Below are 27,744 nucleotides of genomic sequence, written 5' to 3' on the forward strand. Positions count from 1 at the left end.
TGGCAGAGAACAAGGTGAAAATTAGCCAGGATGTCACTGAGGGCTGGTCTACGCTATGGGGGAAAATCAATCTTAGATACGCAACTTCAGCTACGTGAATAACGTAGCTGAAGTCGAAGTATCTAAGATCAAATTACTCATCCTCCTCACGGCTCGGGATCGATGTCCGCGGCTCCTCCTATCGATTCCACAACTCCGTTCGGCTTGGTGGAGTTACGGAATTGATATAAGCGCATTCGGGGATCGATATATCGCGTCTAGATGAGATGCGATATATCGATCCCCGAGCAATCGATTGCTTCCCGCCGATACGGCGGGTAGTGAAGACGTACCCTCAATCAAATCCCTGTGCTCCCCGCAGGTGGTATCGGAAAGCTCCAAGATGGCTCACTTCCCTTTCTCTCATCAGCTTCAGGCCCCAGGGTTACAAATGCACAAACCAGCTGGGATTCTCCCCTGGCCTCAGGGTGTGGGGCTGCTCTGAGGGATGGACTTGCACACTTGGGATATTAGTGCAAAGATACAATTTCAATTTCTCTTAGAGAAATTGGAGGGCAATTTATAGTTGGTAAAAATCTTATTTAGTGAAAGGAAAACTGCAGTGACAGCCTGGTTACTGGGGTGCAAAACACCTTCCTCCTGGGAGAAACAAGAAGTTAGAATTAGAAATTTGCATCGTTTGTTCCTGTGTTGGTATAGTTTAATTTTGCTTCTGTGTAGGTTTGTTTCAGGCTGTGACCATTTTGGTTTATTGGGTTGTTTTGGTTTTTTTAGTTGGAATGGTGCTTTTAATTGACATTTGCTGGATTTGAATGGCTGACCTGCGACACCAGTTTTGACATAGTTCTGCATATCTTATACAGATTTGACCAGTATTCAAGGACTCAATTCCTTTATAGGAGGTTTTAGTGGTCATGCTTATTTATTTGATGTTATTTTATCATTCTGCTGTAACACACTTTTTTTGATAAAATGTTGAAATTATTAATTTACAGCATTTGTTAGTTTTTATTTTTACAAACAAAGTTTTTCTTAATGTTTGGGTTTTAAATTAAGCCTTGTTTTTGGTTTCAATTTTTCATTTAGGTTTTGGTTACTGACGGAATCTTTAAGAGAACTTTGGATTCAGTACTAAAATTTGGACAGATTTAGAATATTTAAAGTAAACCCTGTTTACTATTTTATTTTAATAAAGTTTGTATTGCTGTAAACCCTAGCCGGGGGGAGAGGAGATGAGCCTGGCCTTTAACTGAGAAGGAGCAGAGTCATGGCCCCCGTGAAGGGTGGGGCCAGGTGATGGGGGGCACAGCCCCCCAATTTTTTTTGTCTAGCCCATCTCAGTCCCCCACTAAAGGAGAAGAGTCTGATGCCACCCCTGCTGGTCACTGGGTGTCACTGCTGCTCCATGGGAAACATGCTCTGTGCCTTACCCAGACTGGTGGGAAACACACTCTGTGCCTTACCGTGACTGGTCCGTGGGTGTCACTGCTCGTAGAGGGCAGACACACGCTGTGCATTACGCCACCTGACCGCTGGGTGTCACTGCTGTACCAAGGGAAACACCTTCTGTGCATTACCCTGAATGACCACGAGGTGTCACTGCTGCTCCAAGGGAGACATATTCTGTGTGTTACCCTGATTGGCCACTGGGTGTCACTGCTGCGCCAAGGGAGACAGAAGAGCGGCCAGACTGGTTCAGAGGCAAAGTCCATCTAGCCCAGTATCCTCCTGTCTTCTGACAGTGGCCAGAGGAATTCGGAGGGAGACAGATGCACCTGCTGTGAGGGAAGATCCTCCCATTCCCTGCCAACCCCCTTCACTCCTTGCAGCACAGCACCCCCTAGCGTTTCTTTCTCTGTCATGGGAGCTGTCTGCTGCCTGCTTCTCCCTTAGCATCCTCTCTCCCCATCCTGGGGCACTGGCATTGCCCATCCTGTGCAAACAGGCAGGCCCTGGTGTGCCCCATGGCACTGCCCTGCAATTGTGGGGGCAGCCGTTGGATGGAGCCATATCAAAATATGGGGGTGGGCAAGGGCTGGGGACCAGGACTCCTGGGTTCTCCCCTCACATGTGGGAGGGGAGTGGAGGTTAGGGGGTAGATTGGGGGAGGGGCAGGGCTGGGATCCAGGGATACTGCTTTTTCTGGTTTTCTCCACCTCCTGCAGCTGCCTCGGTCCTTTCAGTGCGTTTCTTGTTCCAAATTCATTTCCTGACTTGTGTAACTCACCCCAGAGGTGGCTGCATCTCAGTGTTGGGTGAGGCACCCTTGGCTGCATCACCTCCTAACCGCGTCTCTCTCCCCCTTCGGGTGACCCTGCAGCTCTCAGCAAACATCCACAAGATCATGGGGCACTTTGAGCACTGGGCAGGCAGGGGCCAGGCGCCCAGCCCTCCCTCCAGAGAATGGGACCTAGCACCCTCCACATTTTACAGGGATTGAAAAGGGGCAAAGGGGGGCAAATCAGAGGAGGGGGTGGCCAGGGTCTGAGCAGGGGGTGGAAATTGACTGGTCGGGGGGTCAAGCAGCTGGAGGCAGAGTTAGGAGAGGGACTGAAGGGCAAAGTCAGGGAGGGGGGGAGGAGCCGGAGTTAAGCCCAGAGGGAGGCGCTGCCAGAGGGTTAAATCCTGGCACAGGCAGGGGCAGAGGGGTAACAGTTATCCCGGTGGGCTGAGACTCCAGTGTTTGCAAACATGGGGGTGGGAGCAGAGGGCTTTTTTATTTCCCCTCTCACAGGCAGCACCTCTCAGCATGGGCTTCCCAGGGCTGGGCTCTTAAAGGCACAGGCATCCCACTGCCTAGACACTGCAGCTCCTCTCTGATGTAACCTACTGAGGTGCTGCAGTAGGAGACTCAATTCAGTGAAACTGGGCATTCCCTATACGCCCCCCAGCCAGGGGGCTGTGCACCCCCTTCCCCGAATTTCCCCAACACCCCCTCCCTCAGTGGTCAGGTAGTTACATGCAGCGCTGCCAATGTTGTCATTGGTTGCAAATTGAATGGAAATTGAAACGTTAACACACACTTTAAAAGCAGATACAACGTATGAAAACTACTTGTACCTGAGAAAGTAAAATAGGTTTGGAAAGTCTGGACAAAGCCGGGTTTCCTCACCCAGCTGTTGTGTTTGCTGACAATGTCGGTGCATTGGCTTGGGCAGTGTTGGCCAACCTTAGAATTTCAAATGATGATTTGTAAGCGAGGTGTGAATGAGCTCTCCCCTGGCAGCTACTGATGACCAGGGTTGGGAGGAGGCTTTGGGACCAGACTGTATTTACATGAACTCACCTACTCTGCTGAGGTATCCAGCGGACAGAGCTGGGCTGCCTCTGCTCTAGGTGCCCGGAGGAGGGAAGGTGTGTGGGGCTCCAGCCTGGGACTCTTCCTCCCTCCTGCCAAGCCCTGACTATTAATCCTGGCCCTGGCACTCCTTTCTTCAAGCGCCATGTGGGCCAGAGGAAAAGTGTGGTAGGAAGCACAAGGGCCAAGCTTGTGAACATCAGGTGCAGCAGCAAGAATCCCAACTATCAGGGTAGCAAGTTCTAGAGCCCTAACCCATTGTGGCCATCCCAGCCAAAGACCTGGCTCTAGGAGGTGTGAGTCTCCAGCAGGAGTGGAAAGATTCACTCTTACACAGCTGGAGACAGGGAAGTTGAGCTCTGGGGCTTTACCACAAGCATGGGTGGCAAGTTTATAGAAATTTTGGTGGTGCCCAGAACCTGCCCCCCAAACTCCACCCCCACCTGCCTACGGCTCTGGGGGTGAGGTCTGGGGAGCAGATCCTGGGCTGGGGATTAGGGTGCAGGCTTTGGGATGGAGTTTGGGTGCTGGGTGCAGGCTCCAGGCTGGGGTTGTAGGAAGGGGTGAGAAGTGCAGGCTCTGGGAGGGAGTTTGGGGGTGGGAAGGAGTGCAGGGCTGAGGATGAGGGATTCATGATGCAGGAGGGGGATCAAGGCTGGGGCTCAGGACATTGGAGGGGCTCAGGGCAGCCTGCCTTGCCATTAGTGGTGGGTGGGCACTAGGACCCCAGGGGAAGCAGACAGCAGTTCTGCCCAGAATCGCTCTACTCTAACAGCAGGAGCAGGCAGGGGCCAGGGCCAGGGGAAGAGACCCAGCTCCAAATATTGCTGGAGCAGGGCCCCCAGCCCTGAATATTCCTGGAGCCCGAGCACCACAAATGTATATAACCTGCCGCCTATGACCACAAGCCAACACAAGGTCCCACTGAGATTTGAACTCAGATTACAGGATTCAGAGTCCTGAGTGCTGCCCATTACACCATGGGACCAGCTTGTGCTGCCTTCTCTGCACATCGGTGACCCTCATGGGCTGGCTTGTGTAAGGGGCTCCTGGCCCTTTACTAAAACTTAGTGTGTGTGTGTGGGGGGGGTTGGTTGGCTAGTTCCCAGCACCAATAGAAGGGGGAAGGATCAATGGGAAATCAGGACCCTGAGACTGACAGTCCCCAGGGACAATGGGGAGAGGCCAAAGCTCCAAGTTAGCTGCACTGACAGGCCAGGCAGTGTAATGAGAGAGTCACCAGGCCAGGGGGTCCCATCCTCCATGTGAGCTGGAACTGCCTGGGCGAGAGTGGGGCAGAGCTAAGGAGAGAGCAGGAGCCCGAGAAGAGCCGGGGAGCAGAGCTGTGCAGGTGTAGTGCCAGAAACTGCTGCATGTAGGAATTTGCAACCTGTAGCAGGTACTGATACCTGAGGTTGTTCTTATTTGCTGACTTGTCCTAATTGGCTAAAACTTGACAGTGGTTTCTCTAGCAAAGGCCAGTCCCTGGCCCCTTGGTCCAGACATCCTCCTTCATATCAGGCTAGGGTGACCAGATGTCAAAGATGAAATATCGGGATGCGGGGGGCGGAGCAAAAAAAAAAGCCGGAGGGGCCCCCCACCGCCAAGCGGCAGTGGCACAGCCCCATCTCCAACCAACTCTGAGCTCCAACCCCCACTACACCCCCAGCTCCCCCATCCCCTCACTCCTGGGCCCAGCCTGGGCTCCGAGCTCTGCAGCCGAGGCCATGATCTGGGCCCCTCCTGCAGCTCCCGGGCAAGGGGTGAACCAGGCAGCTCCTGGCAGAAGCGTGTTCGTCCCACTAGTGTCTCTGCCCCTAGCCCACCTGGGCCCTGCCTGCTCTGCACTGCCCCCAGCCCCAGTGCGCTGCTCCGCAGGCTGCAGGGCTAGAGCAGCTTCGGCGCTGCGCTCCCAGCCATGGCCATGGCCCGTGTGCATACCTGGGAGGGAGGAAGAATGCCGCATGCTTGGGGAAGAGGCAGGGCCAGGGCGAGGATTTGGGGAGGGATCCAATGGGGCAGTGAGGGGGTGGGGCCGGGGGCAGGGCCAGGGCCGGGATTTGGGGAGGGATCCAATGGGGGAATGAGGGGGCGGAGTTGGGGGGGCAAGTATCCCTCCAGACTATGCCTGTGTGCTGGAGAAGAGGACAAAGTTATTTGTTTGTTCAGGGTCCCGACCAAACATCGGTCGGGACGTGGGACAAACAAGAAAATATCAGGACAGTCCTGATAAAATCGGGACGTCTGGTCACCCTACATCAGGCTTCAAGTTGAGAATCATTTTCCAATCCCGCTCTGTGGGAGGGGAGACTTTTAAACGCGCTCTCTGTGCGACTGCACATGGCTAAGCAAAGAGAACAAACCCCAAATCCCCCCCGTGCTTTGGGAGCCAGGTTTGCGGTGGGAATTCTGTAGTTCAGATGACTTCACACCTGGTCATTGTGATTCTTTACCAGTTTCTCTGGCATTGGGGCAGTTTTTCACTCACAGCTGTGATGGCTGAGTGGTTAAGATGTGGGAGTTGAAGTCTAATAGGGTTTCCCTGTGCAGGTTTGAATCCTGCTCACAGCATGGACTGTGTTTTAGCCAGTCTCTCACCCGGGCAACACCTCTGTACAACCCCCTGAGACACTCTCAATTCTCTCCCCACCCCAAGTAAATCCTGTTCTGCTCCTTTCATAGAGATCCCTGGGGCACCACCTCACACTGTGTCCCTGAGGGGTCAGGCAAACTCTCAGCACCTGAAGCCTCTGCCACTCACCTGGTGCCCCATAGATCAGCCATAGCCCTGGTTCTGCTCCTCTCTCTAGAGTGCGAAGGAAGCCAAGTCAGCGACTCCATGGGAGCTACGGGGCTGCAGAAAAAATAGGTGCTCAACGCCCACTGGCAGCCAGCTCCCTCCCCCCACTACAGGCCTTGCTGACAAGCTCCTCCTCTTCCCCTTCAGCACCTCCCACTTGCCAGTGATCAGCTGTTCAGTGGGGTGCAGGAGGCGCTGGATGGGGAGGGGGAGGAGCAGGGATGGGAAGAGGTGGGAGAGGGAGAGGAATGGTGCAAGCCGGGAAGTGGTGGGGGGCAGGACCTGGGGAGGAAAGGGGGGATTTGTCCCGGACCCCAGACCCCTCTAGGGCCGGCCCTGAAGGGAAGCGCTGACTATCACAGTGACAATAAAACTGACCAGCATTGCAGAGGAGACTGAGGGAGATCCACACTCATCAGGTCTCTTCTCTCCCCCACGGTGAGCCAGACACTGCTCTCTCCTGGCTCTCACTCTAGCAGCTGGACGCCAAGGAGCCATTTCCCCACAGGAAGTGCATTGAGTGCCCCTGTGGTGCTGGGGGGTGGGGCTGGCGCTGCTGCTCGCTCTGCACAGACTCTCAACTGCCAGCCTAGAGGGGGCACTTGGGACCTTACCAGACTGGCTCAGTGAAGACGGAGGGTTTACAGAGCAATACAGACGCTCTCCAGAGCACGGAGCAGCGTCCACCCATGCAGCCAAGCAATGAGCATTTCCCACAGCCTGGAGCCGAGGGGGAGGCAGCAGCTGCTGTTCCAGCTGCTCGGGGACGGGCTCTTTCAGCCAACAGATACTTCTTAGGGCTGGTCTACACTAGGGGAGAGGATCGATCTAAGGCTACGTCTACACTACAGCAAAAAATCGAAATTACTAAAACCGGTTTTATAAAACCGATATTATAAAATCGATTTTATGCATCCATGGTCCTAGGCTACCATCGATTTCCGGAGCGGTGCACTCTGGGTAGCTACATTAAAGGAATGAGACCAATAACTTTGATTTCCGTCCACACTAACCCTAAATCGATATAGTAATATCGATTTTAGGGTTACTCCTCTCGTTGGGGAGGAGTACAGAAATCGATTTTAAGAGCCCTTAAAATCTATTTAAAGTGCCTTGTAGTGTGGACGGGTACAGAGTTAAATCGATTTAAACAGCGTTAAATCAATTTAACTGTGTAGTGTGGACCAGGCCCCAGATACACAGCTTCAGCTACGTGAATAATGTAGCTGAAGTCGAAGTATCTTAGATCGAGTTACCTACCGTCCTCACGGCGCGGGATCGACGTCCGCGGCTCCCCCTGTCAACTCCACTACCGCCGTTCGCATTGGTGGAGTTCCGGAGTCGACAGGAGTGCGTTCAGGGTTCGATACATTGCGTCTAGATGAGACGCGATATATAGATCCCCGAGAAATCGATTGCCACCCGCCGATACGGCAGGTAATGAAGACGTAGCCTTAATTACCACAGCTAAGGGCGTTGGGTTCCTCCGGTGGGCTTGTGGAGCAGCCATTCATTTTCCTGTTTGCACTCCTCTGTGGTGTGAAAATTGGGGAGGGGAGGCAGAAGCTCCACTTCCCTCCCGAAATGACGCCCAGTGGGGGAAGCCAGGACAACAGGGTGGGGTGGCAAGTGGTGGCCAGACTCTCACCGCCAGGGTCTAGTCTAGCTCACGGTCCAGCTCAACTTCCTCCCCGCACCACTGGCCCCCAGTCCCCTTCCACCACCAGGTCAACCCAGGAACTAAGGCAGGAACGGGGTGAGGAAGCAAGTCAAGCTGAGCAAGGCAGGCAAAAGTGAGTCTTGTCTTCATGGCCCGCTCACAATGACGTCCTTTTTGTGTGCAACGGCTGCAAAAACATCCTGGACAGAGAAGCAACAGGCCAAAATAATCCCATACAGCTGCCAAAGTAGCTCAGTTGGGAGAGCATTAGACTGAAGATCTAAAGGTCCCTAATTCAATCCCAGGCTTTGGCAGGTTCTTTCATCTTCTTTGTGCAGGGGCAGCTTGTTCTCTGGCAGCACAGTGGTGCCTACACCCAAAGTGAGCAGGGCTGACCTGTGGCAAAGCAGTTTTGGGGGCCCCTTCCATTAAAAAAAGTTGCAACATTGTATTCTCCTGGGACCCCTGCGGGGCCTGGGGCAAATTGCCCCACTTGCCTCCCCTCTGGGTGGCACTGAAGGTGAGTCTCTGATCTTGGGCTCTGCAGTAGGAAAACATAGAATGGGCTTCTGCCCCTAGTTGGCCCACCTGACCTTTAACGATGAGAGCTGTCTTTCCCAACATGGCAGGAAGAGAGCAAGGCAGGGTGACCCTCAGGAATGGTGCCAGAGGGCTGCTGGGCAGTGACAGGCAGGGATTGGGGATGAAAACTCCTCTGTGCAGCTGAGCAAGGGCAGCACCAGGGAAGGGGCATCTGTGAAAATGGCTGTGTGGAAGGTGGAAAGGATTTGGGGGCCCAGGAGGAGGTGCTTGATGTTCAGTGCCTTGGAGCAGGTGGACTTGGACATGGTGGGTGTTCAGGAAATGCACATTAACAACTCTAGGGTAGCTCAATAGGCAGAGGGTGATTGGAGGAAGGGCCCCCTGTCCAGGGAAGAATGATGGGCCTGGAGTCTTGTTTTTCACATTCGCGGTGCGAGTACAGAAGGTGGTGGAGCTCCGACCAGGGAGGGTATTACTGATAGACTTTGTGCTCTGTGGCACTGGTTACTGCTATATTAGTGTGTATGGTCCCCAGTTAAGCCATGAGAGGGAAGATCAAAGGCTCTCTTCCTCTAGACTGCATGATGTTTGTTGTTGGGGGGTGGATTTTAATTGTGTCAGCCGGCCTGAGGACCGCTGGTCCCGTTTTCCCAACCGTCAGAGGAAACACTTTTACAATGAGCACTACCAGGCACAGGTCTGTAGTGAGGTCAGCTTAGAGGAGCTCACTCCAGCCACAGAGGGGGTTCACCTTTCTGCGGGGACAGACCAGGACTCGCATTGACCGGATTTATGCTTAGCTTTTGTGTCTTTAGCATGTTGCTTCTCAGATTCTTTCTTGGCCTGACTTGTTACACTTTGACACTTAACAGGCCAGAGTTTGTGCACCTTCCTATTATCCTCACTAGGATTTGATTTCCAAATTTTGAGGAATGACTTTTTGCCTCTAACAGCCTCCATTCCTCGGCCGTTTACCTAGAGTGGCTTTCTGCTGGTCCTCCTATTGTTGTTTCTGATTTAGGGCAAACGTTTCATCTGAGCCTCTAATTGCAGTGTTTTTAAACGGTCTGCATGCTGCTTGCAGGCACCTAACACTTGTGACAGCAGCTCCTTTTAATTCCCATCTAACCATCTGTACTTATGCCGATAGGTTGACTTTAGGTTTTTAACTTTGAGCGGTAGCTGAGAAGATGGTAAATTGGACAGAAACCCGTTCGACAAACCTCTTCATTTCCTTGTTATTTCCTGACTTCTTTATTCATCGCCTTTTCCTTATTTCCTGGCTGAGGCGGCGGCCTGCCAGGGAGCTCCCCGGCACCCAGGACTGGCGCTAGTGTTTTTAGTGCCCTAGGCGGACGGCCATTTTGCCGCCCCGCGCGCTGGTCCTGCAGCTCCGGTGCACCTGCCACAGTCGTGCCTGAGGAGAGGGTCAGCTGGTCCGCGGCTCCGGTGGAGCTGCCGCAGCCGTGCCTGCAGGAGGTCCACCAGAGCCATGGGAGCAGCGGACCTTCCACAGGAATGCCTGCGGCAGCTCCACTGGAGCCGCGGGACCAGGGGACCCTCCGCAGGCACGACTGCGGCAGGTCCACCGGAGCCTCCTGCTGCCCCCCCTCCGCGCAAAATGCCGCCCCCCAATAATCCTGGCACCCTAGGCGATTGCCTAGGCCACCTAAATGGAAGTGCCGGCCCTGCTGGCACCTCTGACTGCCTGGGCTGAAGGCAAGAGACAGGCCTGGGCAGGGTGAGGGCCTCCTGTCCCGGAATGAGGCCGCAGTGCTTCCTCGTCCCCTCTTCCCACCCACACCGGAAGCGGCTGCTGCAGGAGAACACGAGGGAGGCTCTCAGGGAGCTAGGCAGCGCTGTGTGGCTGTCAGGGGAAAGAGCTGAGGCTCCCGACTCGACCTGCCATTGACTGACGTGGCTCTGCGCGCCGTCAGCCAGGGCAGGCCAGGCTGCGGACATGACTTAGGCTTGGGCAGCATGGCCGCGCTTTCCTGACAAGGCATGAGGCAGGCCAAGGGCTTTGCACTGCATACAGGGAAGTGGGAAGGAGGCATCTTTGAGCCGGCGTGTCTCGTCCACTTCTCCCTTGCCGTTTGGGCAGAGGCAGGAAGGGAGTGAAATGTTCCCGGCTGAAGGTTTGCGCTCGGCCTTCAGGATTAAGCCCGAGCCTCTGGCATGGCTGCTCAGAGATGGGCTATTGCAGCATGGCCCCCACACTCTTCCAGCCAGCAGGTGAACCTACTGTGTCCAAGAGGGAGCCTTCAAGGCGGCAAAAGGGGAACATCACGGCTCCCAGCAGACCTTGAGGAGCCCACAAGGAGCCTTCAGTGGCACCCCTGGGGGAGCATAACCCCCCCTCCTTTCCATTAACAGCTGAACTCACTGACCCATGATACCACAGAGACACCTACCAGCAGCTGTTTGCCAGGGCCACTGCCCAGCACCTTGCAGCGCTTCCTGCCAGTGCCAGAGCTCTCAAGTCGTTAGCCTGGAGCCAGGGCCGCTAGGTGCTGCTGAAGAAAAGCCAGCAGAGGGACACAGTGGAAGCGTCCTGTGCCCATAACATAGAGGTGGATTAATCAAAACCCTCTTCTGCCAGCACCAGGCCTCCTTCTTCCTACACTGGGCCTGCAAGCGAGGGGGCGGCTGGCACAGCACCAAGAGTCTAACCTGTGTGGCAGAAGGCGGCTGACACCTGCAGCCTGCTGGGGAGCTCCCAGAAGTTATTAATGGACAGAGACTCCTCAATGCCCTTAGTAACAAGGGTTTGGGGTTCATCGAGGCCAGTAAGGGGTTCACTATGTCAGCCCTGTAACCCTGGGTGTCAGGTCACTGTTCAGCTTTGATCTAGAGCTCAGATCCCAACAACTGACCAGCAGCCCTCAGCCTTCCCCTGGGTCTGCCCCATCTGGTTACTCCTTACAGGCTGACCTTACCCCCCTTCCAGCTCCAGATTCGTCCCCTAATCATCCTACTGCCACTCAGAGCCACAGATGTGGAAGTGCTGAAGGAGGGAGGGGTGACTCTAGGATGGGGTTCTTCTCTAAAGATGGCTGGTAGAAAGGTGGTGCTCAGCTCTGTCAGTCACCTGCCTAGTCGCCTTGCTGCCAGGGGATACAGACATTTCTGTAGGGTGCAGAAAGGGGGTATTTGGCTTCCAAGCGAATGTGAGGAAAGTGCATTTATGAGAGGGAATTTCTGTCCTTCTAGGTGTACATCAGTGCCCTAAGGCATGGGTTTTGTGCTGTAGAGATTGTAGGTTAAAGCCCTACCTGGGGTGCAAACCTCCTTTATTCTTGTACACTGCAAAGAAACCTTGGTCTTATTTTCACCAAGGAAGCTGGGAGATGTTTGAACACAAAGTGCTGAATCTTGGGAACAATCCCCCAGAAATCTTTCATGCAATAAATGCTTCTAAACCCCTCAGTAGCAAACGATTAATACTAGTGTTTGTCTGAGAATAGAGTGAAGAGGAGTGTTTACTCCGACACATCCATGAGTGAAACAGACAGGAAGAGCAAGGCCGTTCTGAAAGAGAATGGATCTGTCTGGAGACAAAGCAGACCCTGAGAATGAGCAACAGTGTGAAAAGAAGAGGTTCAAATGTGTGTTAGGTTGGTCTGCCAAATTTAAAGAAAATCGCAATGCCCGTAGCATGATGCAGACACTGGCGTTTTCTGATCTTTTACTGAGAATTCATTGAGAAATATTTTCCTTAATTACATTATGGAATATTGGGTGGGCTAGGAAGGCACCATTCTTCCTGCTTTCAGCCTTCCAGACCTCATGGCTACGTGGCCTGGGGCCAATGCGCCCCTTCCAGTCAGCTGCTAGAGCAGACAACAGCAACACAGACAAGGGTGGCAGCAGGGCAGACTGGAGCTCTAGGAAGACGTCGGACCAGGTCTCATCAACGGGGAGGTGGCCACCCCAGCATGCACAAGGCTGAGCCAGCAAGTGTGGTGTGTGCTGCAGCCTGCCGCTGCTCACTTTTGCAACTGTGTTGCCCTGAGGACACTCATATGTCTGGGTGGTATCAGCTCCCTGGATGGGCTCACAGAGCAGCTGAGCCTCGCTTGGCAGAGCCTGGCCAGACCCCCAGGAAGGAGAGGACATGCACTCAGGCCCTGTAATGGGTGATGCCAGGGTGGCACCTCCTGCTGTTTGTCTCAGGGATTAGCTCGCTCAGCCAGTGTTCCCTCTCCTGGTGGTGCCTTGTCCATCACTGTCACTGCTTGCAGACCTGCCTCAGTCCAAGTACTGCAGCATCCGCTTTATGACTCGGCCATCCGGCCGTGCCATAATCTGTGCTCCTCCCTTCCAGGGTGACATAGGCGGGTGTGTGGTGAAGTGTCTCCCAATCCAGCCATTTCTCCAGTGGTGAGTGGCTGGGCTCCAGGTCCACACTACTCTGGGTCCCAGCCCGGGATCCTGTAGCTAACAGCTTCTGCTTCCTCTCCTTAACTTCATCCCCCAGTGCTGCTTCAATTCCTGGGGCCGCTTCCCCGCAGCCCCAGCACGTTCTTTGCCCTCTTCTCAGGGTCTCAAGCCTGCAACTCCCAGCAACCAGCCAGGAGCTCTCTCTAGCTTCCCCTGGTCCCTGCCAGCCGCTGCCCTGCCAGAGGAGCTGTGACCCTACACCCCATATTCTTCATAGATATATTGTTATGATATGCATATGGCACAGCTAAGATGTGTTTTATGCAAGATGGGCCATGTGAGATATCACTGGAAAGGTCGGACTGTCCTTGAACTCAAGATTTAGGGGCACTAAGTCCAGAGTCGACATGGCTGTCCTTGGGTTCAGGATTGTGTGAGTGAGTCAATATGGCCACTCTTTGGTTCAGGGCTGCAAGGCCTAATGGCCAGATCAGGGGGCCGCTTCAAAACAGGGATAGTGGCTGGATTAAGGGGAACTGGGCCCACCTGACTCCACCGGGTCCCAGTCCAAGGCCCTCTCAAGTTGAGTGTGTTCGTTACCCAGCCAGCCAGGATCCTACCGCAACATGCTGACCTTACACGGGTACAAGATACCACTCACTCTGCCTCCTGGGGCCACTTCCTACCTTGTTTCCTGAAGCTGTCGTCCATCTATCGTCAGGGTCTCCGGGTTCCCTGGCACTGGCAGCTCCATAGAACTTTGACTCCCACCAATTGACTGTAGGTAGCAAGTCTCCAGTCTGGTACCTGGGATCTCTGGTCCCACAGTCAGGGGCTGTAGCGGCTCCTGGCCTGGAGCCTCCACCAAGCATGCGTCTTCCTCAGTGGCCAGCCCAGACTGAGCTGAGCTGTTCTCCTTTATACTGACACAGCAGCTGGAGCATGCCCAGCAGGGTCTGAGGGGCGGGACTTGCTCCAGCCATAGTGTGGAATTAACCCTTTCTTGCCTAGTGCGGGGTATGCACACCCCATCATGGACTGTAATATTTGATCTGATTATTTGACCCCTCCCATGCATTTCTGAAGTGCAGGAGGCACAGAGGCTTCTTCTGGGTCTCCTTTCTCCTGGCACTGAAATGGAAATGGTTCTTTCACGTGCATGGTGGGCAAGAAGTAGGACTTTCTGCAAGGGTCATTAACAGCCAGTCAGACAGAATTGTTTTTTTTAATTTCAGCAAAAAAGTTTCAGCCTTTTCCAGAAAGGGCCTTACGCTTGTTTTCCCAGGGCGCCATTTTTTTCACTACCATTAAAGCTACAGCGTCTCCATGCTTTGGAGCAGAGAGAGGCCATTTTGCAGGCGGTGTCAGAGACTGGTCTTTTGCTCCACCCCCACAGAACTCACTGAGCATTTTCCAGCCTGGGGTTGAGAAGGACGTTCTCTGCAATTGCTCCTCTGAGCTGTCAGAAGATGCTCTGTGGCTGACACTCCACAGTGCTACATTCACTCCGAGGACAAGTCAAATGCTGCGCCGAGGGTGGTGAGTTCCCCATGAATTCCTGTGTGAGCACACACTGCCCCTGTCCTCCACACACACTGCTCATACACACACTCACACACAGTGCCACTGTCCACCACACACACTGCACATACACACTCTCTCACACACACACACAGTGCCACTGTCCACCACACATACAGCACACACACACACACAAACACAGTGCCACTACCCACCACACATACTGCACACACACACAATGCCACTGTCCACCACACATACCGCACATACACACACAGTGCCACTGTCCACCACACACCCACAGGGTCGGTGCTACCATTAAGGCGAACTAGGCAGTTGCCTAGGGCGCCAAGATTTGGAGGCGCCAAAAAGCGGTGCCTCCAATTTTTTTTTTTACAGCAGTTCCTCCCCGAGTGCACAGTTGCTGCTCCACTTCTCCCGCCTCCCAGGCTTGCAGCGCCAATCAGCTGTTTGGCGCCGCAAGCCTGGGAGGAGAATTAGAGCAGGGGCGGCGGGCTCGGGGAAGATGCAGAGCAGAGGTGAGCTGGGGTAGGGAGGTACTGCACAGCTCCCAAGGGAGGGAGCTGTCATGGGGGGGGGCGCTTGAGGGCGGAGGGTGGGGAGCTGATGCAGGGCTGGGGGTGGGGGGAGCAAGGTGGAAGTTTTGCCTAGGGCGCGAAACTTCCTTGCACCGGCCCTACACACACACACACAGTGCCACTCTCCACCACACACACTGCACATAGACACACACACCATGCCCCTGTCCACTGCACACACTGCACACATACACACGCACACACACCGTGCATGTTGCGCACACATCAACTGCAACAAAAGAAACACAAATTACACACTCTGGAGACAGTTGGTTTGTTTCCAGGCTGCTTTTACTTACAAAGGTGCTGAAGTGTGATCTCTCTTCTTTTTCCGTGGGCAGAAACGCAATGGAGGAGAATCTCACATCCCTGAGCTGCCAGGTGACAGTGGCAGGAGAAAAATGCAGAGCACTGAAATTTTAAAACACTCATAAATATTTCACACTGTGGGTTGGGGTGTCCAGGAGGACCCAAGGGAAGGGACTAGGGGGATTAGGGGGAGAGGAGGGTGGTGTTAACCAGAGTGCACTGTGGGACTGTGGGATTTAGAGACCCCAGCAAGGAGAGGCAGGGCCGGGTTGCAAGGCCCCACAGTGGCTGAAAAGGGGAACCCGGCAGGTTGGGGGGTAGCAGAGATTGGAGATGAGGAACCTCACACCCAGGGAAGGACTGGGGGAGTAGGGAGATGGTAAAGTGGGGCCCAGCAATGGAGAAATGGGTTAGAGGCAATTGCGGGAGGGGCGCTGAGAACGAGGGGGGGGGAGGAGGATGTCGGGGCAGGGCGCTGAGGGTGGGGGAGGAAGAGGTCAGGGGCAGGGCTCTGAGGATGGGGAGAGGAGGAGGGGGTTGGGGCGGGCTCATGGGACGGGGAGGTGGGATGGGTGGGGGGATGGGCCCCACAGACAGAGGGAGTCACCGGAGGGAGGATGGGGAAATGGGAGGCCCAGGGACGGGGCAGGTGAGGGGGGCTGAGGTGGGTGTTAGTGAGGGAGCCTCACTGCTAGCGCAGACTGGGCAGTTTGTTGCATGAGAGACACTGTCCCAAAGCAGGACTAATGCTCAGACCTGGTGATCAGTGATTTCAGATCTGTTGGTCTGCAGCAAGACTCTACAGTGAGTGTCAGTCAGCTCTGTTATTACACAGGGACGAACAAAAGGGTCAAATGGTGCCTGGAAGCCTTAAGAAGAATCCACCCCACCAAGTACAACACTTGTCGCTACCTGCTCTCAGCTCCATTGAGAATGTTTTGGGGTCACTCCTTACCTTTATCAACCTAGGGGTCTCAGAGCATCATAATTAGCAGGTGCTCCAGTGGCACAATTGGTTAGCGTGCAGTACTTATAGGGCAGTGCTGAGAGGAGCTATGCTGAGGTTGTGAGTTCAAACCTCACCTGGAGCACTGGTTTTCATTAACCAAGTGGCATCACCCCCTCATTTGGCCCTGTGGAATGTACAATTCCAGCCCAGGGGCCACTGAGGCAGGGGAGGAGACAAAAATGCCCCCTTCACTTATTAGCTCCTCTCCAGAGCACAGGTCAGAATCTACAATCCTTTCTCCCCCACCAGCCCCTGTGCCAGGATCCCTCAAGCAGAGCCTAGAGTCCACCATGGCATCTGTACTATTGACAAAGACTAAGTGACAGGGACAAAACACTCAAATCCCGCCTGGTGCAGGGAGCCAGGTTTGCTCTTCAAATTCTGTCATTGGTACATTTCCAGGTCTGGGAATGTCCCACAACAGCATTTAATGGGAAGCTGCCTGCAGAACAGTTACACTGCACAGAGCTCCTGTGGATGAGGGGTGGGAATTAGTAACATTTTGAGGATCGTTTGGGAAATGAGCCTTTGCTAACAAGGTTTGTCTCTGTACATATTTCACCTTGAGGTGTTATGTTGAGGGATCTTTAGTATATTTGTGAGGTTAATAACTATCTCCTCAACTTTATTTACTCAACTTAAAAATTGGTGTCACTTGATTTTTGCATCTCCCTGTGAAAATACAACTGACACGTGTGGCTTTCACCAGGGAGTCATGATGTTAAAGTTGGGGAATTCAGTCTCTGTACTTCTGAGGGGGAGTGTTGATTTTTTACAGCTGCCTCACTGCCAGGCACACCAGGCTGTTAGCTGCACCCACTGTCCTTGCCAGGGGCCCCTGCTGAACCCTGGGGGGCTGCACTGCCCTGCTGGGGTGACTCTGCAGGGGGAGAAGCTGCTGGGGAGCAATGTAGAGCAGGTGCAGGAAGGAGACGGGGTCACTATTCACATTCTGAACTGCACAATTTTCCAAATTTGGGAATAGATTCATAGATTCATAAACTAAAGGTCAGAAGGGACCATTATGATCATCTAGCCTGACCTCCTGCACAATGCAGGCCACAGAATCTCACCCACCCACTCCTGTAACAAACCCTGACCTATGTCTGAGTTATTGAAGTCCTCAAATCGTGGCTTAAAGACCTCAAAGTGTAGGGAATCCTCCAGCAAGTGACCCCGTGCCCCACACTGCAGTGTAAGTCGAATATCTGAGAACAATTCTAAGGGGAAGGTGAATGCAGAGCTATGACACTGGAGATGCCCAGACCTCCAATGGGGGCAGCGTGGCAATTAATAATGGGAAGATCATTTGCGAAATTAGCCGCCACTGACACGATTTGTCTCTGTTCCTATTTCACGCTGTGGTGTTAGTTAGAGGAATCAGTACAGATTTTTTACTATATTAATTAAACACTTAATTTTATGTAACCAAGCCAAAAACTTAGTGTCACTTATTTTTTCTCTGTCCTAGCAAGAATGAATTGAATTTTGTGACTTTCTGGAAAGTGCAGCGAGATTAAATGCAGGGAATTCAGTCTCTGTGTTTGTGAGCTGATGTTTTCCTCTCACAGGTCAGTGCCTGCATTGAAATACCAAGAGGAATCTAAGGGCTGGTGTACGCTGGGCACTTAACTGGCAGAGCGACGTCTCTCAGGGTGTGATCTCCCCCGCAACCCATAGAGTTAAGGTGACCTAAGCCCTGATTAGATAGTGCTAAAGAAAAGAAAGAACTGTTCTGTCAATGTAGCTATTACAGGGATGGGAAAACCCCTCCAGTCACTGTCTGCTCCAGAGAGCTATAGCAGTGCCACAGCAGTGTTTTAAGTGTAGACAGAGTGAAACTAGATCTGGCTCCAGTTCACATTGTGGATGCTCTGGCACTAAGACTACAATAGTAACAACAACAACAGCCCAGTGCTTGCGTAGTTGGCAGGATTTGGACCTGCCAGGAGGACCCCAATGGATTTCTAGTCCATTGCCTTAACCACTCGGCCACAACTACTTAACATACATTTGTTTCACTACACGATGATTCTGTTCTCACTGAATTGTCACTTCCAATTGTTTGCTCAGACCAGCTTCCCCAGCACACTCATGGCTGCGCATCAGTGTAAGTGTGTCCTTGGCTGAACAGCGAGAATTCCTGCCCATTTCCCTTCCGGCTGGAGCAGGATGAGAGTGTGTTTGTGTGAACGACATTGCTGTAGATTGTTGTTCATTCCCCACTCTGACAATTCAGACAGTCCCTTTCCTAGTCAAATCTCCAGCACATCGTTCCAATAGCAGGGGGCAGGATTTCTCTGGGGCACTGAAATATTTCCGGGGGCTGGTGCATGAACTCAGCCTTGCATTCCACCCTTGGTGTTTCCTGGACTAACAACAGCAGCAGAAAGAAAGAGCCGAGCCAATATCTCCCTGTCAGGGATGCAGGTGCCACGTCCCCTCTGTCTGCCCATCGCCATTGCAGGAGAGAAGGGTTCACTGGAATCGAATGCCCTGGCTCAGACCAGAGACACAGGGAGGTTTTGCTGTTCATGGATCTGTGCAAAGGAAATTGTGTCTCTGTGTGAAATTGAGGTGGGAAATGAAACGTCCACATGGTGGCCCAATGCCCTAAGGAATGTGGGTGAAGGACTCAGGCTGGGAAATGATTTAACAGGGGTTTGTTTCAATTTATTGCCCTGATTAAAACTATGGCTAAAATGCAGCCATGTTGTTAGTACTTGTACCTGTGTAGGGACACCGCAGTGGGTGTTAAGTCCATTGCCTTCACCAGGGGCAGTCAATTATTTTATCAAGATACAAATTTCTTGGTCAAGGTCTAGACTCCAGAGAAAACAATACACTGATGATAAGAAGTATATAAAAAAAAATTGCAGTCACTATGGACATAACTGTGATGTGTCGTGTTTCACTTTTTATATCTGGCACCACCTCCTTTCCCTTTGGCCTTGTAGTTGACCAAGGGCAAAACTGAACATCTCAGATACCAGGGAGTGTTTATGTCCATTCCTGTGAGCTACAGAGGGGTTTGATGTTGCTGCTTTGAATCCTCCATCTCTGCTGGGATAAGGAACAATTCAGGCTGTCACTGAATTGAAGGAGGGAGATCATTGACAGGGAGAGGGACGCCTCCTCTTTAAGGTGTTTTACTAGCTGGCACAGTAGCGTAGCTAAGGGGGAGCAGGGGTAGCGGCCACTCCCCCCTGAGCACATTTTCCAGAAGTGGGGCCCTTCCATGCAGCCAGCACTGGGCTCTGGACTCGAAGTCCGGAGCTGGGTTTTGTGTGTGGCCGCAGGCTGGCTCTGGGCTCCGCACCGCCCTCCTGCATCCCCAACCCTGCTCGCTCACTCTGGGGCTGCAGGCAGCGTCAGCTGGTTGCCGGGCTCCCCGGGGAGGAGGAGGCTCCTGCCTGCTCGCAGCTGCCCAGCTCCCTAAGCCGGGGTGGGCTCTGCCAGGAAGGGAAGGGGTGGCAGCACAGCCCCCCCCCAGTGCAGCGAGGGGGGCTGAGGATCAGCCACCCCATTGTCCCCCAGCACCCCATGCAGAGCGAGGTGGCCGCGCAGTGGGGAAGGTGGCTCTGAAGCCCAGCTGGTGCCGGCGGAGGAGGTGGAGAAGGAAGGAAAACGGGGGGATGTTTTTTTCTCGTGGTGTCTCTTCAGCGGAGGGGGCTGAGGGAGCGGCAGAACCAGGAGGCAAAGGAGCGACTTTGGGTTTTTGCCCCCCCACCCCCCAGTGCTGTGCCCGGGGCTGTGAAACTGTGTTTAGTGCAGCTTGTGAAGGAAGGAGGGTAAATGTGCTTTAAGGTGCCAGTTATGTCTCCTCAGTCTCACTGCTGACTAGCGGCAGACCCAGTGCTCAGAATTAAGCAGTGTCCTCAGGGCTACTGGACTCTATACTAGTTTTCAAGTGCCTGCTAAATGCTTCAGCCATGCCACCTTCTCACTCAGCTACATCCTGAATAGTGGTGACTGGGAAGGGGGTGTGTGTAGCAGATGCCGATTTGAGGTGAATAGTCTCTTGGCCAGATTCTGCTGGGTTTATGGTGCTTTGTGCCATGGACTGGAGCAAAGTGGCTGGTGAATAACCATGGTCTATTCCAAACCAAGCCCTTCTGTCAAGCTCAGAGTTTCACAATCCTTAGAGCACCTTCCACTTATAAAGTGTCTCTGACAGAGGCTCTTCCCTTCAACACTGTGACACACTCTGATCCCTGGCTTAGACCTTCTTATTGAGAAACAGCCCATAATGTCATGCCCCCTCTGTGTTATTTCTAGTGTAGACGAGAGAGTGTTAGTCAGTGTATTTCCCATCTCTCCTGAGCCCAGGTCGCTCTGAATCACTCACACTGCTGAGTGGAGAGAGCCGGTGGGATGGGAGAGCTGAGATTTTCCTCCGTGGGGCATGGGGCAGAGGGCTGGATGAGCAGTGGGATATGAGAGATGCCAGCATGGTGAGCAGCTCCAGTGTGGAGTCGCTGAGAAGGGCCCAGGGTGCAGGAAATGAGACTCCTCTGACTCGCTGTGACAACTCCACGGCTGAGACAGCCCAGGCAGGAATTGCTGAGGATGTTGGTGTGGTTTGTTCAGGTGATTCATTTCCAAATCTCACAAACATTCTCTGTTCAGTAGGAAAATACATATTAAGAGCTGGGCTCTATCCCTGCAGGGAGCAGGAGGATCAGACTGGTGAATGGGGCAGGTCACTGTGCTGGGAGAGTGGAGATTTATTACAGTGGCAGCTGGGGGACAGTCTGTGATGATTTCAGGGACCTGCCAGACTCCAACATCATTTGCAAACAACTGGGATGTGGATGTGCCAGCAATGCAACTGTCTCTGCTCATTATGGGCAAGGATCCGGGCAGATCTGGCTGGATGATGTGAACTGCTCTGGGAACGAATCCGATCTCTGGGAGTGTCCTTCCGGGGGTTGGGGCCAATGCCGGCACAAATACAGGCACAAAGAGGACGCGGGAGTTCTCTGCTGACATCTGTTCTGGGAATGCTCTTGCGAGCCGGGTTACCAGGGGATTTAACGGAGGGGGCAGAAGTTTCAGGAGATTGCTGAGAATGATCCTCTGCCTGACTGTCTCTGCCTCCCTTTCTCTTGTGTAGCTACCTAGCAGGGCCACCATTAGAAAGTCCTCAGGTCTCACCCAGAGGTATTGGAGATAGTGCAAGATTTCCCTGATGTATGAATGCTGCAAGGAATCTGTATCCCGGACACTAGTGACAGAAAAGGATGTAGGGTCCTAGTGAAGAAATAACGGAACATGAACTCCCAGTGCCGGGTGTGGCAACACGGGCTAATGCCAACCTTGGATGTACAAACAGGGGAGCAGTGAGTAGGAGGGGGGACTAAATCGTACTGTTGTATATGGCACTGGTGAGACACAGACTGGAATCCTGTGTCCAGTTCTGATGTCCACAGAAATTGGAAAGGGAGCAGAGCTGAGCCACAACAGTGATCTGATGGCTAAAATAAAAGCCTTCCGGGGAGAGATTTAAGCCTGGATCTAACAATCCCTCCAGTCGATTTCGTGCCTGTATTTGGGGAAAAGCCAGATGGTGAAGTCGTATCATATGATGCTGCTCTTTACATTCCGCTAGTAGCTCTGGAGGGTGTGAAACAACAGCAACTAACGTTATAGACTGTAAAATCAGCAGGTCCAGATCACTTGAATCCACGAGTTTGAAAAGAGCTGGCAGAGAAGCTCACTGGACTGTACATGTTGATTCGCGATAAGCCTTGGAACACTGAGGAAGTTGCAGAAGACTGGAAGAAAACTAACCTTGTGCCATGTGATGAGGCAAGGCCAGGTGGCTACAGTAAAGTACTGAGAAACAGATATGTTAGCCCCAGGCTAAACAAATCCCTAGGACCCTGGTAACCAAATGGCAGTTGCTCCAGGTTAATCAAGGCACCTGGGGCCAATTAAGATCATTCTAGAAGGCAGTGGAGATAGCGACTTTAATTGGAACACCTGCAGCCAATCAAGGCAGGCTAATCAGGGCACCTGGGTTTAAAAAGGAGCTCACTCCAGTCAGGCAGGGAGGAGCCAGAGGAGAGGAAGTGCGTGTGAGGAGCAGGGAGCAAGAGGCACAAGGAGCTGAGAGTAAGAAGGTGTGCTGCTGGAGGACTAAGGAGTACAAGCTTTATCAGACATCAGGAGGAAGATCCCGTGGTGAGGATAAAGAAGGTGTTGGGAGGAGGCCATGGGGAAGTAGCCCAGGGAGTTGTAGCTGTCATGCAGTTGTTACAGGAGGTACTATAGACAGCTGCAATCCACAGGGCCCTGGGCTGGAACCCGGAGTAGAGGGCGGGCCTGGGTTCCCCCCAAACCTCCCAACTCCTGATCAGACACAGGAGGAGTTGACCCAGACTGTGGGGAAGATCACTGAGGTGAGCAAATCTGCCAAGGAGCGCAGGACCCACCAAGGTAGAGGAGGAACTTTGTCACAACCAGTATTTGAAAAGAGTAAATAGAAGGTTCAAGGTAACTATAGGCTGATCAGTCTCACATCAATCTCTGGTAACATAGTGGAATGAGTAAGGAACTCCATTAATAAAAAATTAAAGGAGGGTAATATAATTAATGCCAGTCACCATTGAGAATACAATTAGAATAATCAAATTATTTATGGAAAATAGATCCTGTCCAGTGTGGCTGATAAAGGGATTAGTGTTGATGTAAGACTTAGATTTTTGTAAGATGTTTGACTTGGTAGCGCACAAAATTTGGTAATAAAACTAGAGCAATACAAACTGAACATGGTACAAATTAAAAGTGGTTAAGTGATGGATTTCCAAATAGAATTGTAAACGGGATTGACACCAAGCGGTGTGTTTCTAGAGGTGTTTATAAAAATATAAAATAACTTACAGACCAGTAGTGTTCCTAATGACACAGGTGTGCCTGTTTCTCCTGGCACCTTTTTTTCCAGCTGAGGACATATGTTAGAAAGACTCAACCTGATCTCACCTTCAATTTTCAGCCAACTCAGAGTGCAGGCAGGGAGTACCTAGGGACTGTGTGCAGGCAGGATGGAGCTCAGGGTGCAGGCAGGGAGTACCCAGGGGCTGTGTGCAGCCAGAGGGGAGGGTGGCTAGAGGCTACTCCAGAGATATACAGAAGAAGCCTCATGCTGCCCACAGTCCTTGCACCCAGAGCTCCCCGCGGGACGATGAGCTGCTGGGACACCAAACGGACCCATGTCCAGGGATGTGACAGGCTACTTCCATGAACACAAAGCAGCAAACCCTGCAATGGCCCCAGCTCCCCATGATGCAGAGGGCGAGCGCTGGCAGGAGAAGGCAGGGCACACAGGGCTGGCTCAGAGCGCTCTTTAGTTTGCCAGCGTGAACAGCGGGGAGATGGCAGGCAGCTGGCAAAGCGGAGCCCGGGGCAGCTGTTAGGATGTGGATTTTCACACCTGTCTGGAAAGGCCTAGACTTTAACAATGCAGGTAGATGATTCTCATACAGCTAGTCACAGAGGTAGGAAAGAAAATCACAATCACTGTTTGCCGGTGTAAGGGCTTCTCTTACTGGGACAGTCTGAGGCCCTGCTCTTTGGCTATGCCGCAGGGGCAGCCATAGGCTGGGAAGTGAATGGTCACGTCCTCACCAGTCACACTGAAGTAAGGTGCTATTGGGCTGTTGGGAATACAGTCTTGTCCTGATAATGCCCAGCACCACCAGGTAAAGATGCTTAAAGAAAACTAAGTTTGGTAGCATCCTGTCTGGCAAGAACTCACCTATCAATAGCAGGGATGTGACATCCTCATTTCTGTGTTGTTCTATCACTGTAGTCCGCACTTCTCTATTGTTTGTCTGTATAATTGCTGTCTGGGTCTGCGATTGTTTCTGTCTGCTGTAGAATTAATTTTGTTGGGTGTAAACCAATTAGGTGGTGTGTATAATTGATTAGATAATCATGTTACAATATGTTAGGATTGGTTAGTTAAATTTCAGTAAAATGATTGGTTAAGGTATAGCTAAGCAGAACTCAAGTTTTATTATATAGTCTGCAGTCAGTCAGGAAGTAAGGTGGGGGAACTGGCATCATGTTTCGCTAAGAGAGAGGAATGGGAACAGGGGCACAGGCAGGGCTCTGTGGCGTCAGAGCTGAGAAGGGGACACTGAGGAAGGAAATTGGAATCATTGCTTGCTGGAAGTTCAACCCAATAAACATCTAATTGTTTGCACCTTTGGACTTTGGTTATTGCTGCTCCCTGGTCACGCGAGAAGAACCAGGGAATGGGAGAGTGAAGGTGTTAGGCCTGAATAAAGATATAGCAGACAAAACCAGGTATGCCAACCTGACCAAAGTCAGGCTAACAGAGGTTTGTGGGTAATTCCTGAGTGGAAAACACTGAGAAGCAGCAGCATGTCTCACAAGCGCTGGGAAAAAGTGAGATAAAAGAGAAGCTGAATTCCTGGCATAGTACCAGATGCGCTATGTTCGGGCAGCTCCTTCGAAGAACTGATAGGAGCCCTAGTTTCCCAGCCTCCTTGTTTTCACTCCCTGGTTTTGTTCTTTGTTTGTTTGTAACTCCCCTACATTTCTAACTTTAGGCATGCATGTATACTAAAGGTGTCTAGTTTCTAGTTGTTAGAAAAAGGGGGTGGGTTGCTCCAGTAAATAATTTATGACGTGACGGAACTGTCTATATAGGCTTGTACTAGGATGTAAAGAGCAGGCTGGTTCTCTCTGGAGACGAGCTGCTCTCTATTGATGCGTGCACTTGTCAATAAAGAGCTTTTGATCGGACCTTGCTGGTGTTGCCTGTCTCTCTTGCGGTCAGACAACGAACTTTGCCGTCGGGGTTACAGTCCCTGACATCTTTGGCGACTCCGCCGGGACCCGTCTGACTCTCCGGCGGGGGATCGGACCCTGAGGCAACGCAGCGCGCATCCTCCGGTTTAGAGGAGCCTTGCCTGGTGATCTGATCTCTGCGTTGGCGATAAGGCGTGTTCTGTGAACCAGCTGAAGCTCGTAGAAATCCAGCAACGTCCACCTACCCTTTGAGTAGGGTCCAGGTTGTCGGGGTTAGAGTCCCTGACAACTTAGGTCTGGGTTAGAGTCCCAGTCCAGGTCTGGGTTAGAGTCCCAGTCCAGGTTTGCGCAGGATCCAAGTTGTCTGGGTTAGAGTCCCAGCCTGGGTTTGACCCCAGTCCAGGTGTTTGAGTCCCTGGAGAGGTAAGCGAGCGCTCGACGTGGGGAGGTGGGGGTTAAAGTCCCTTTACCTCGACCCGGGAAAGAGGGGTTAGAGTCCCTTCATTAAAATGGGACAAGTTGGCAATAAGTGCCTGGGGGACGCCCCGTTGTCTCTGATACTTAGAGATTGGAAAGAGATTTCTGAGACAGCTGGTCTAATTAAATTTAAGATGAAAAAACTGTGTTGGATCCAATGGCCATCATTTACCTTTCATTTGTCCCCGACTAGAGACTGGCCGGAGGGTGAAACCTTTTCCACAGATAGGATGAACTCCTTAAGGGATATTTTGGTTGATCTTAGGCCGGGACAAATGGATTACTTGTTTGTATGGTATAATTATGAACCCATGGAGGGATGGATAGCTTTTGAAGCTGTTTGTATGGAGAGCTCTTGTAAAAAAAAATCCCCCACCATATGCCCCAGAGCTGCACCGGGAGGAGGACAATTTTGTTCCTGTTTTTCCCCGCCTGATGGAGTGCAAAGATTCAAAAGCAGGTTAGGGACAGTTCAGGGACAGAGGAGAATCAAGGGGGACCTCAGAGTGATGGTCCCTCATCTTCAGAAGAATCAGGCAGCCTCACTCCCTCTGTGCAGCCTCCAGCCAGCCTTTTGCAAACTTGGTCAGGGACTGTTTTTCAAACACACCCAATATTACAGCAGCCCTCGTCCTTGCCCTTGTGGACCCCCACTAGGTTACTTAACTCCATGAGGGAGAATGTTTCTGAGACACCCCTGATATGACAAGCCTCTTTGAGAACTTATCTGGTTCTACTGGTTGCTGGGGAACATGAGATGGTTTTACCCATATCCTGTTTGCAACTTCAAATTTGTTTAACTGGCAGTGCACTATGCCTCACTTATGAGACAATCCTGAGGCAGTGGAAAGAATGTTCTGCACAATCTTTTTCACTCATGTGCCCACTTGGGCAAATGTAAATCAGTTATTAAATACTCTCATAACAAAAGATGAAAGACAAAAAGTAAAAAAAAAATCTGCAGCTCATTTGAATGCACCTTGGCTAATTACTAACCCTAACTGGAATCCCAATAATCCAGCTCAAAAGACAAAGTTGGATGGATTTTTAAAAGCTGTTTTGAATGGTATTAGAGATGCAGGGGAGGCTACTCCAAATTGGAGCAAGGTGACTGCTTGTGTTCAGCATCCAGATAAGCACCTCTCTGACTTTTGTGCTCGACTGATTTGTGAAGTTAAAAAGCATGGGAATTTAAATCCTGAAACTGATCATGGAAAGGAGATGGCTAAAATGGTTTTCATGTCACAATGTGCAAAGGATATTGCAAAGAGATTTAGAGAGCATCCAGATGGTACGCAAGGGAAAAGTTTGTCTAAAGTAGTTAGCATTGCTACTAGAATGTTTAATGGGAAAGAGAAAAAGAAAGAAAAAGACATAAGGAACGGGTTAATTTAAAAATCATCTTGGTCCCAGGATGGAAGGAGGGGGTTGCTCTGCGTTCAGGGTCAGGAATCGGTGCGGACTGTGCTCGGTGCAGGGAGGGGCTGCTTTCGGCCCCAGCTGGCTGTGAAGGAAAAAATATAGACAGAGGCGAAGCAAAGGAAATACAAGTTACAGAACTGAAATTACATTTGCAAAGCTTAACTGTCCAGTAAGATCCAACAGAGTGCCTTTGTGACCCTGGAGTCGGTGTGGCTTGGTGACACCAAAGAAGCCACAGGCAGCCGACCTGGACTGGAATCTCTGAAAGAGACGCCGCAGGAGATTCCAGTGTGTTAGAGAACAGCCCTCCCAAGAGCAGAAGCATGTTGGAAATTCTGGACGAGCTGTAAACAGGATAATCTCCCTTCCACCTCTCCCCTTCCTCTGAACATTATACACAGAAGTGGCCAGTCTGAACGTACGTGTGTGAGTATGAAAGGAGCTTCGGGCTTGGGGCATTAATATTTTCCTGAGTGATGTGGGAGCGTTCCCAACACTCTCCGTTGTTGTTTTATTATTTTATTAATGAAACTTTAAAATTCAGTTATATGGTGTGTTTTCTTTATCTTCCCCCAACGATCCTGTAGTGTCAGCCTGATCACCTGACACAAGGGATAGATTGGTAATAGAAATTTGTCACAGTTTGGTGAGCAATTAAGAAGAGGGGAGCCCTGCAGAATTTACGCCATCAATTTGTTTTACCCTTGTTATTTTGTGTTTGCTTTGCGTGGTACTGTTGGTGTTATATGCTGAGAACTGCATGAGTAAAAGTGAGTCCTAATAGGATAAGGAAACACTATCTGGTTCTGGTTCTGTTCTATTTAACCAGTTACTGTTGGGTTTTTTTGCTCTGTTCATTTGGGTGTTAGGAGTGTGGGCGGAACTGAACCTCTCGTTCGTAATTCCTCGGAGTGGAAGCCATGTGTGTGAGAGAGCTCTGAG

At 51.9% G+C, this 27,744-nt stretch overlaps 4 non-coding genes across 4 annotated transcripts; 2 read left to right on the forward strand and 2 right to left on the reverse strand.

Annotated features, from left to right (window-relative positions):
* Positions 1–4,214: 4,214 nt before the first annotated feature.
* TRNAQ-CUG lies at positions 4,215–4,286 on the reverse strand. Its single transcript has one exon. It is a non-coding gene; the product is annotated as a tRNA-Gln (tRNA).
* Positions 4,287–7,999: 3,713 nt separating this feature from the next.
* On the forward strand, positions 8,000–8,072 carry TRNAF-GAA. Its single transcript has one exon. It is a non-coding gene; the product is annotated as a tRNA-Phe (tRNA).
* An 8,038-nt stretch (positions 8,073–16,110) lies between these two features.
* On the forward strand, positions 16,111–16,204 carry TRNAI-UAU. The gene is made up of 2 exons: positions 16,111–16,148; positions 16,169–16,204. It is a non-coding gene; the product is annotated as a tRNA-Ile (tRNA).
* Positions 16,205–18,043: 1,839 nt separating this feature from the next.
* On the reverse strand, positions 18,044–18,124 carry TRNAS-AGA. The gene has a single exon. It is a non-coding gene; the product is annotated as a tRNA-Ser (tRNA).
* Positions 18,125–27,744: the final 9,620 nt, after the last annotated feature.

This window comes from Gopherus evgoodei, unplaced genomic scaffold, assembly GCF_007399415.2.
Source record: "Gopherus evgoodei ecotype Sinaloan lineage unplaced genomic scaffold, rGopEvg1_v1.p scaffold_312_arrow_ctg1, whole genome shotgun sequence".
NCBI classification, from domain to species: domain Eukaryota; kingdom Metazoa; phylum Chordata; order Testudines; family Testudinidae; genus Gopherus; species Gopherus evgoodei.